The sequence below is a fragment of the Arachis hypogaea genome, chromosome 9, assembly GCF_003086295.3.
Source record: "Arachis hypogaea cultivar Tifrunner chromosome 9, arahy.Tifrunner.gnm2.J5K5, whole genome shotgun sequence".
Classification (NCBI taxonomy): domain Eukaryota; kingdom Viridiplantae; phylum Streptophyta; class Magnoliopsida; order Fabales; family Fabaceae; genus Arachis; species Arachis hypogaea.
Window position 1 is genome coordinate 15,901,875 of NC_092044.1, and position 11,886 is coordinate 15,913,760.

Consider the following 11,886-nt stretch of genomic DNA (forward strand, 5'->3'; position numbering starts at 1 on the left):
AACAGTTTATAATTTATTAATATTATTTTATTGTTGATTAGTACAAAATAAAATAGCTGTTAGTTGATTAGGAATAGTTAAAGAATATGATTTATTGTTGTAGCTGTAGTATATAGTACCAGTCTTAGTGTTAGTTAAGTGTTGTTAGTATATATTATTAATTAATTATTAGTACATTTTTTAGTAATTTTAGTTTTATTTTAATTTTTTTTCAAAACCATAATTATTTCTTTAATAGTTGTTAGTATATATTTTTTAGTGATTTAGCTTTTATCTTAAAACTTTATTAAAATATATTAGTTTTGATTATTATTAATGATTAGTATTTAGTTTTTAGAATTTTTTTATTTTATATAAAATGTTAGAAATTTCAATTATTATTAATTTATATTTTTAGTTATTGTAGTTTTATTTGAAATGTTTAACAGTAAAAATGAACTATTATTAAAGGTTAGTACATATTTTTGGGTTTTGTCTTGTATTTTAATTATTTATTAAAAAAATAGAATTAATATTAATTAATTTTATCATATATTTTTACTAATTTTAGTTTTATTTGAAATATTCATTAAAAAAATAAAAACATAATTATTATTATTAATGTTTAGGATATATCTTTAGTATATTATCTTTTATTTTAAATATTTAATTAAAAAAGACAGTATTATTAATTATTAGCATATGTTATTAACTAAGTTTAATTTAGTTTACTTTAAATATTTGTTAAAAAATAGTATTATTATTAATTATTATTATTAGCAATGATCATTGTATATTTTTATTAATTTTAGTTGTTTTTGTATATTTATTATGAGAAACAAAATTATTATTATTTTTTAATATATGTTTTTAAATATTGATTATAAAAGATTAATCACTAGTAAATAGAATATAGTTATCTTTAATTGTTTGTATATTTTTTTATTATAGAGTTTAGGAAAGGCAAAGATGGAAAAACGTGATATCATACCTGCGGAAAATTATATTATAGAATATCTATTATCGTATCTCTTTATCATCTAATAATATTATTTTTTATAAGACTAATTCTGATAAACTAATTACATTTTGTTTCGTATTATATACAATTAACATAGAATGTCATTGATTTTGATTCATATATCCTATATTCAACGCCTCTTTAAATTATATACTCTTTAATTAACTATCGCAGTCACAGTTTCTCTAGAGTAAAATTCTATTCCGACAACAAATTTATAGTCTAGGATAACAGTAAAGACCGTACTAATAACAACACAAAATAAATCTAAAATATTATTCTATTAATAATAATAATAATAATAATAATAATAATAATAATAATAATAATAATACTAAAATAATAATTACAATAAGAATAAGGAATAACAAAAAAATTATGTGCATTAAGTCATTAACATATTTAAAAAATTATGGTGCATGTATGACATCAAAATTCAAACTATACATAAAAGATGATTTTGTTAGTGCATTTGAAACTTCTGTCATATCACCTTTGTCCATTATACCATTTTTTCTACATTTTTAACTAGACCAATAATTTGATCATTGTTTTAAACTCTTCGTTGCTTTTAGTAGTATTATAACATATCCAATCTACATTGGACTCCGAAAAATCAATATCAACAATTTTTTTAAACTCAACGTATAATTTGATAAGTGAAATTTGTATTTTAATGGTAAGTCAAAAACATTTCTTATAAATACTAACTTCATGTATTAGTCACATGCATTATTTAAAATTAAACGAAACTACTAAATACTAATAATGCACATTACTTATACAAAATATTTATCATTTTTTGTAACACTTAATAATCTATACTTTAAAAAAATACACTTTTAAATCTTTTATATATTATTAAAAGAAAAACAATAATACTACAGATTTTCAAATAAAAATTCACACTCTCATATATATGTACAAAATAAAATTTGACCATTATAGTATATTTTTAAATTAACATAATCTTTAATTTTATACGCTTATTGTACTCACTCACTAATTTTTCGTTCTTATGACCTCCCTCAAAATGAAAAACAACTTCACTTCTACTCTGCTCAATGCGTTTCAGTACAATACTGTCACTCTCTTTATAGTTAGTGTTATGTTTTTCTATTTGTACCAGCACAAAATATCACTGACCGTTTTACAAAATGTCATTGACTTTTGACTTTTTCATAACACATTAGTGACATTTTGACTAATTTTTATTTTAAAATTCGTTTAATTAACAAAACGGTAATGCCGTTTCTAGATTTTAAAATTTTTGAAAAATTATTTTTTATTCAAAACGGTACTAACGTTTTGTATTTTTAAAAAGTAAAAATTTTTTTTTATAGCTGTGTAAAATTCACATGCAAAAAAAATAACGAAGAATATCACACATTTTTTAACAATACCAAAAAATTGAGCAAAAAATATTGGCCATTAAATTAGCTATATAAAATACTTGTTAAAATAATAAATTATATATTGAAAATTATATATTATTTTTTTAAAAAAAATTGTAGATATAATTTGATCTCATACATATATATAATATACATACGTTTAAATGATTTTTCTGTAAATATGATATATGATAGAATTTAATAATATTATTTGATCTATATAATTGATTTTTTTTAATAGAATAAGATTTTGTTTTTGTTATTATTGTTGTTGTTATTATAAATAAACATACATTCAAAAAACATGTACATAACCAAATGAAAAGTTACCCTGGCGGTAAGCTTGGCTTTGATAACAGTGTATTTTAATATTCAAATGGCCCTTTTTCATGTATTATTGTATAATAGATCTATTTTATATACTATATATTAAGACATAAAATAATTATATATTAAAAAAATTCAATGTGCAGTTAAAATTTGGATAAAATAAGCTTTTGAAACATGCATTAAATATATTTTATGATTACACAATGTAGTTCATGAGAATGGAAATGAATCAATATATTAATTATCTAATGTTTAATTCAAACATGATACTATATATTCAAATAAAATTAAATATGTTGGGAGATTTATTTTATGTGTTGAATACGTATACAATTAAGCTTATTATGCAGCAATATATATATATATATATATATATATATACAAGAAATGGTAATTTAATCCTCTAATTTTCGGAGGGTACAAGAGTAATTGCATTTTCGTCTTTCTTGTGTGCTGCCTCCTCCTCTTTTATGTCTTCTTTATCAACTTTTTTTTTCTTTCTTTCTTTAACTTTAAAAGTTAGATTTAGCTCATTTGTATTTAAAGATATATTTTAAAAATATAATAATAAAATTTTTTAATATTTTTAATGTATTCAATATATTAAAAATATAAAAATATTTATTTTTTAACAAATTTTATAAAATATTTTTTATAATATTTTTAACATATGTTTTTAGAATACAAATTAATAAAATTCTAAAATTTTATAAAAAGAATAAAAAAAGAAAAGTGTATAAGAGAGATAAGCTTTTGTATTTTTAAGATAAACTTAAAAAAATAAAAAAATACAAAAAAATTAAAATGAAACGGAATTTTTTCCATGATAAACACAAAAATTTTATTTTACAATAAACACAAAAAAATTTAATAATACTCATTGCTATAAAAAAATTTCGATATAACTACTTATTTCAGTGACCAACTAAAATTTTACATGACCAATTTGTCTCTAATTTGCTGCTAAATTTAGCATGACCAAAATTTTTTGAGTCGCTAAAATTTAGTAGTCCAACGCGCTTGTAGCTTGTTTTGTTGTCTCATAATTACATGCATTCATTGTTATTTGATTATATTATGTGTACATTAAAATTAGTTATTAGTATGAAATATATATTAAAATATACATATACATTTAAAATTGGGTAGCACTTTTTCAGACTCTTTCATGTTCTATTAGGGTTTCACTATACAGCTTTCATGGTTTTGTTTTTGTTTTTTTTTTCCTTTTTTCGTCAATTTCTTTTTTATTCCCTTTTACTTTTTTCTCTTAATCTTTTTCTATATCTAATTCACTCCTACTTGGTTTTCTAATTTTCGTTTCCCCTTTTAATTCATTCTTACGCTGATTTTCTCTTGTAATACACTCTATTTTCTAATTCACTCATCTTATATATCTCTTTCTCTCCCTGAAATCATTAATTACCCATTCTGCCTTCTAATTTTCTCTACACCATGAGCAACAAATCAAAGACTCAAAATTTTCATATAATTGATAATGATCAGGAAGATGATTTGATTGTTTTAGCTAATGAAGATATTTTTAAAGGAATTTAAGCCTGTACACGGAGTCTGTCTGAAAGGATTTTCTCATATCAGATCTTTTCAGTAGGTACTGTTGAAGGAGCTTTCAATGCAATATAGAATAAACCAGAAGGATTCAGAGTAGTTGAAAAATTCATGAACCAGTTTCAGTTTTTCTTTGAGAATAACTTTGATGTGACTTGAATTGAGATGGGTTCCCCTTGGTTATTCAAGAGTTTTGTCCTTCATGTTCGTAGATGGAATTAGTCAGTAAACATGGAGGATAATCACATCTCTTCTTTTCCTGTATAGGCACAATTTTGGAGATTGCTCGAACAATACAAAACACTTAAGGTTGGGCGAAAATTGGGTGGGAGATTTGGACAAATTGAAGATGTTGCTCTGTTTGAAGTGAGAGGCAAAGATACACGCATAGTGAAGGCTAAAGTGGAACTGAACGGTGATAAAAGAGTGAGGGATACACTGAAGTTGCTTGATCCTAATAAGAAAATGCTAGAAATTGGAGTTTGCTATGAACGTATAGGAGTGTTCTGTACTTATTGTGTGAAATTGGAACATGAACCTAAGAACTGCCAATCTTTTATTGATGATTCTGCCCAAAATAATATCAAGGAAGATAGAGTTGGTGAATGGCTTAAGGCAGATCAGGTTAGAAGGCGTTTAACTGAAAAGAGAGCTTCCTTCAATCTTAATCAACCTCGGGATGGTTCTGTTCCAGTTCAACCGAAGAAAAAATCTCCACCTGCTTGACTTTTAGATAGTTTCTCAAAATTAAATGTACAAGATGATCAGAAAAAATAGAATAAGTAAAAAATTGCTGCCAGTTCGAGTTCTGAAGCTGAAAATGAGAGTGAATTAGATAACACTGGTACGGCTACTGGTACTAATGCTTCTTCTATTGCTTTATTGGAGATATCCTATCCCCTGAATAATGTCCAACACAATAACAGTGTCATGTCCAAGTTTAGAAAGGAGAATAAAAACCAAACCTGAAACAACTTGCCAAAAAAGTTCAAGATAGGTTTCAAATGGAGGAGTGGAGGTAATGTTACTGAAGATATTTCAAAAAAGATTTGTTTCAATGATATTATCTCTGATGCTATGATGGTGGAGGGTGCCCACCTTGAAGTGGCACCCAACGGAATATGAAATTGCTGTCGTGGAATTGTCGGAGTTTAGGGAGACCACTGACAATCCACAATCTTAAAGGGATTTGTAAATCCTACTCCCCCGAAGTTTATTTTATCTGTGAAACAAAAAATCAATCTCGACAGTTGAAGAAAAACTAATGATTTATTGTAGATACGGATGGATTATCTGGGGGTTTGGCAACGACATGGAGGAATGGTTGCACTGTGCAGATTTTACAGTATAGTAGATTCTTCATTGTGGCATCAGTTTTGATTGCTGATTCTAATGATCTCTATGGTGTTCTAGGTGTTTATCTTAGTTCAAATGATCAACACAGAATGAGTGATTTTAATGACATTTCTTATCAATTGGAGAAAGTAGGTGGGGGTGTTAAATCTCCTTCTTCTATTAAAACTTTTAATAGTTTTATTGATGATAATTTCCTGATTGATATTGATATGGTCAGAAGACCATTCACTTGGTCAAATAGGCGGTATGGTGATGAGTTGATACAGGAGAGACTGGACCGATTTCTGGTAGGAGTTGATTGGCAGTAACTCTATCATAATGTATCAGTTCTTAGACTGTCATAATCAAGGTCGGATCATTCCCGTATTCTCTTAGACTCTAATCTAAGAAATGAGAGATCTAAACAGCGATTCAAATTCCAACAAAGATGGTGTTCCAATGATGAAATAAGGCAGATTGTTAGAGAGGTTTGGTATGAACAGATTGATGGTTCATCCATGTATATCCTAGCTAAAAAAATAAAGCATTATCAGCATAAGATTTCCATATGACAGCAAGAAAATATATCTAATTCGAAGGTGGAGATTGATTCACTACAGTCTGAATTAGAGGAACTTTATTTAGCAGGAATTTATGGAGGCGACATCATTTCAAAAACTAGTGGACAAACTTGAGAAATTATTGCAAAATGAGGAATCTTATTGGAAAGACAAGTCTAGAATCAAATGGCTCAAATCTGGTGATCAGAATACAGCTTTCTTCTATCAGAAATTTAGAAATCAAATCCGAAGGAATAAAATTTGGCAACTAACTAGCAGTGATGGTGAAATGGCTACTTTAAATGCTGGTATTGCTTCTATGATTGAATCTTATTTCAAAGACATCTTCTCCTCCATTTGTCATGAGAACCCTGAACTTTTGTTTACTGATTTTGAACCTAAGATTATAGCTCACATGAACCGTAGGCTTCAAAGACCAGTGACTATGGAAGAAATGAAATGTGTAACATTTAGCATTCATCTACAAAGTGCTCCAGGAGATGATGACATGACTGAAAAAATTGGAGTCTTACCTTCTTGGGGATGGAGGAGCATACTAGAAAGTCAAAATTTTGTTGAAAAAGGTCTTAACTGGCTTGTGGGTACTGAAGAAAATATTCAAACCTTTGAGGACCCTTGGCTGTCTCCTCTATATCCTTTAATGATTTCTAACATGCCAAACAGACATGTTATTTCTGAGTTGGTTCTAAGAGTTAAAGACTTAATTACTAAAAATAGGAATTGGAATCTGAACGTCATTCAAAAATTATTTTCCCAAGACGTTGCAAACAGGATTTTGTCAGTCAAAATTCAGCAGAGTAGGAATAAATTGCAATAGAATTCGAACAAATCCAAGTAATATGATACAGCTTCAGGTTACATAATTGGCTATTTATTTCACCATCTGCCTCTGCAACTTTGTCCTAATTATATGCAGCAAAAAAGGTCGTGGATTGATTTATGAAAGTTGAACTTGCCTCACAAAATTAAGCTATTTATTTGGAAAGCTCTCTATGGTCGGCTTTTAGTGCTTGCTCAAATATGCCCTGTTGTCATGAAGCAACAGAAATAATCACTCATTGTTTGATCGATTGCTCTAGAATTAAAGAAATATGGTCTCAGAGTTATCTTCGTGACTGTCTTTCTCCTCAGAGCCCTAATGATTTTTGGACATGGTGGGCTGCATCAACAGAGATGCTTAACCCGTTGAAGAATGCTAACCGTAATCCTTAATTGCTGGCCATCATTTGCTGGAACTGCTAGAAAGCTCGCAACCAGTTAGTTTTTGAAGGTTCTACTTCAATGCCGTCTGCCATTCTAGCAAGCTCTGTCAAGTTGCTCTGTAAAATCCAAAGAACTCCTAGTTTTGATCGTCATCTCAATGAGGCAAACTCTTAGTTTTATTCCATTTGACTTGTTATTCTTTCTTTTCTAAAATTTTTCTTCGTTTTTCGACCTTGCACCGTTGGATGAATACCTTCAGTGTATTGTTTTGGAGAATCTCCACCTTTTATTATGCTGTTCTATTACATCTTTGTATTTTATTTTTCAATAATTAATGAAATGTAACCTACTACCTTTGAAAAAAAAAGAAATATACATATACATCTATTATATATTATTAATTTTACAACTGAAAAATATGCTACATGTCACTCCCTTATTATAATTGAAATTGAAATTTTTCTCCAAAATTAAAGAATTTTTCCTCCTCTCTCTCCCTTTCTCTATCTCTCTCATTCCTTCACTCACTTTATTTTTCTTATATATCATTATCAATGACTAATTACAAATTTGACCATCAAAATATGTAACATGATATTTTCTATATTTAAATTAAATTAAAATTAAAATAGTAAAATTGAAATTAAAATATAACCATATTATATGTTATATATTACTAACTAATTTAATAACCAAAATATGTCACATGACGCTCTCTTATTAAAACTGAGAGGAAATATTTTCCTCCAAAATTAATAAACTTCCTTCCTATATTCTCTTATCTACCTCTCTCCTTTTTTTCTATTTCTCTCTACCTTTTTTACTTTATATATAATTTATAATTTATATTTTATATTAATATTTTAACAAACTAAAATGTGTCACTAGATATTTTTCATTACAATTAAAATAAGATTTTTCTTTTAAAATTAACAAACTCCCTCTCTCATTCTTCTTAATTATCTTTCTCTCTTTTTTCTTTATTATCTATTTTTCTCTACCTTTCTATTTTACAAAAAATAAAATTAACAAGATAATATAATTCAAATTAAAAATATTATTATTATATGTATATTTTTTATTTAGTTTTAAATTTTTACTATTTATCTTTCTAATATATATTTTTACTTCTCTTCTTTCAAATATTTATTACATATAATTTGGAGAGAATACTAATGTTGTGATTAAAATTTAGAATCAAGATTCAATTGTTTAAAAAAAATAATTTTGAGTTAATTTTATAACTATAAAGATAAATTTTTTATGCTAATATCTAATTATATTTTTATATACATACAGAAAAAATATATTATTTTTAAATAGCAAGCATAAAACTTAATTATTTCTATTTGTACAATAGACTTAATACTTAATTAAATATAAAAGTATACACATTAACTTCTTTTAAACTTTAGATAATGAATCTTAAATTAATTATTAGTAAAAAATTAAACTCTTTCACATGAAAATAATAACTAAAATTCTTATTATTTGATTTTTTTATCTACACGGAGATTTATGTTTTCTTAACCGATGGAAATTTTTGTTCCTTACGACCCTTTTGTAAAAGTAATTTAATTCTATAAATTTTTTGTGCCATAATCTATAATATCATGACAAAACCGATATAATTTTAAAAGATTTATATTTCCGTAATATTATTACGAATAAAAATATTAGTTGAAAATAAATTAAACCATACATATATTTATATATAAATTCATATATTTATATAAATACATATATTTTGATATACACATAAAAGGCCTGACCCAAAATAAATATATGTGTTGTTTAATTTATTTTTAATATATGTTCATACCCTGACCCAAAATATAAGCCAAACGCAATACAGTTAAAAGGCCAAATCCAATAGGACGGCGTCGTCCACGTATCCGACCTCTTCTAAGAGGTCGGAACAGATTAAAACAGGTGGTTCAAACTTAACTAAGTGAGTTACTGCCTCCCGAAATCTCTCACCCACTTCTAGAAGAGAGATCTCAACAACCCTAAGATAAAGGGGCGGTTATCTACCATCAGAAGCGGAATTACTTCAGCGGGTTATTGGTTTGTCCCCTATAAATACGCTGATACACTTATGTAAATTGAAGTTCCAATACATTTAAGCCTGCTAAGACCCTTGCTGACTTAAGCATCAGAGTATTTTGTAGGTACCACCCCCCACATTCCCACACACAAGTTAGACAACGGTCACAGAACGTGAGCAAAGTTAGAATCTGCTCCATTGAGGATTCGGGCCTCACATACAAGCCTAAAAGTAATCCAGTTCTAGGTAATCCTCAGGACATTGGCACCATTACCGGGGACCTGGAGATCGACGCTGAATGGCGGATGACCAGTACGAAGATGGACGCACAGCGTCTAAGTCAGAGCAAGAATATTAAGACATGGTCAACAACGACCAAGCCTTAGTAATACTCCAGCCAGGAAGGGAGGAGCTGCATTGGGAGGGCCCCTCCGACAACCAAAGAAGAATCACATCCAAAGTTTGCCTCCCCGAAAGAGAAAGACAGCCTCATGACACTGACCTCATGGGATGGCTACAAGGACATAAGCACCGACTTGAGCAGTTGGAACAGGAGTTAGAGCGACAATGCGAAGCGGAGAGAAGCTTGAAGAGAGAGATCAAAAGGTGAAAAGAGCTGGAGGACAAGCTTTCAAAGCTAGAATCCAACCTTCGCAATAAGGATTCTCGTACTACTCGAGAAGATTGTCCACTGAGAGGAGAAGATCCATTTACTGAGGATATCATGAGGGTTAGAGTTTTCAGAAACATCAAAAGCCCTGACATGAACCTGTACGATGGGACAACCGTCCCAAAACACCACCTCAACAATTTCAAAAGTCGAATGTACTTAGCAGACGTCTCGGATGTTACTTGTTGCAAGGCCTTTCCAAAAACATTGACTAAAGCAGCTATGAAGTAGTTTGATAGCCTGCTCCCAAGGTCGGTATCTAGTTTCGACGACCTCTCGCACAAATTCCTTACCCGATTTTTGATACAGAAGACAAGGTCAAGCATGCTCCCAGCCTACTCGGAGTAAATAGGAGGTCGGAAAACCCGTAAGAGACTATATGGAGAGATTCAACAAAGCATGCTTGAAAATTCAAGACCTGCATATTGAGGCGGTAATAATGGGATTTGTCAATGGCCTCTAAGAAGGACCCTTCTCCTAGTCCATATCAAAGAGGCGTCCGACTTCTTTGAACGATGTATAGGAACAAGCTGAAAAGTACATCAATATCGAAGAAAACGCAAGTTACGAGAGCTGAGTTGGCAATCACGGCACCCTCAACAGCTGAAGGAGAAAGGGTGAGCCCAAGAGAAAAGAAGAAGTCGGACTCGAGAAGCCCAGAAGATAGCACACTTATACTCCTCTACGAGTTTTCTTAGTGGATGTCTACAGGAAAATCTATCATACCGAAAAGCTTCCTTCCCTGCGTCCCATTAAGAACAAGAAAGGGGAAAGTCGTAACGAATATTATGAGTACCACAAGTTGTACGGACATTCCACAAATGATTGCTACGACCTAAAAAACGTGATAGAAAAGCTGGCTATGAAAAGTCGATTGGATAGATATCTCATGGAAAGGTCGGACAATCAGGGAAAAAGGAAAAGAGAAGATGAAGACCACAAGCAAAGAGGTCAGCCCCCCGCAAACTCCAGAACGACACATTCATATGATATCAGGAGGATCTGCTGGAGGGGGGCTAACCAAGTCGTCTCGGAAGAGGCAATTAAAAGCAATTTACCAGGTCGGGGATAATGGACCTGACCTCCCCACAATCTCCTTCACCGGAGAAAGTGGGCAGGGAATCATACCCGGGCATGATGATCCAGTGGTAATTATAATGATCCTCACTAATGCTCATCTACACAGAACTCTGGTGGATCAAGGGAGCTCACCCGACATATTGTTCAAACCAGCATTTGATAAGCTGGGACTAGACGAGAAGGAGCTAAAAGCCTACCCAGATATACTCTTTGGGTTGGGAGATGTTCCTGTCACGCCACTAGGCTTCATCTCCGTACGCACAAATTTTGGAAGGGGGCTGAAGTCTAAGACCCTAAGCATCAACTTCATTCTCGTCGATGTGGCCTCCGCTTATAATGCTCTGATAGGCCGAATGATGTAAAATTGGCTGGGAGCGGTTGTTTCTACTCCTCACCCCTACATGAAATTTCCAACACAAGAAGGAATTGCTATCATCAGGGGAGACCAGAAACTGGCGAGGAAGTGTTATAATGAAAGCCTAAACCTAAGGGGTAAAGGCAATGAAGTCAATACAATTGAACTCGGAGGAGTTCAAGTAAGGGAAGAATTATGACCACAACCCGGAGGAAAAACGTAAGAAGTCCAGATTGGGAAAGAAGCCAGGAAAAATACCAACATAGGAGCTAGTTTAGTAGAAGATTTGAAACAAAAACTTGTAAAGCTCTGACAAACCCCA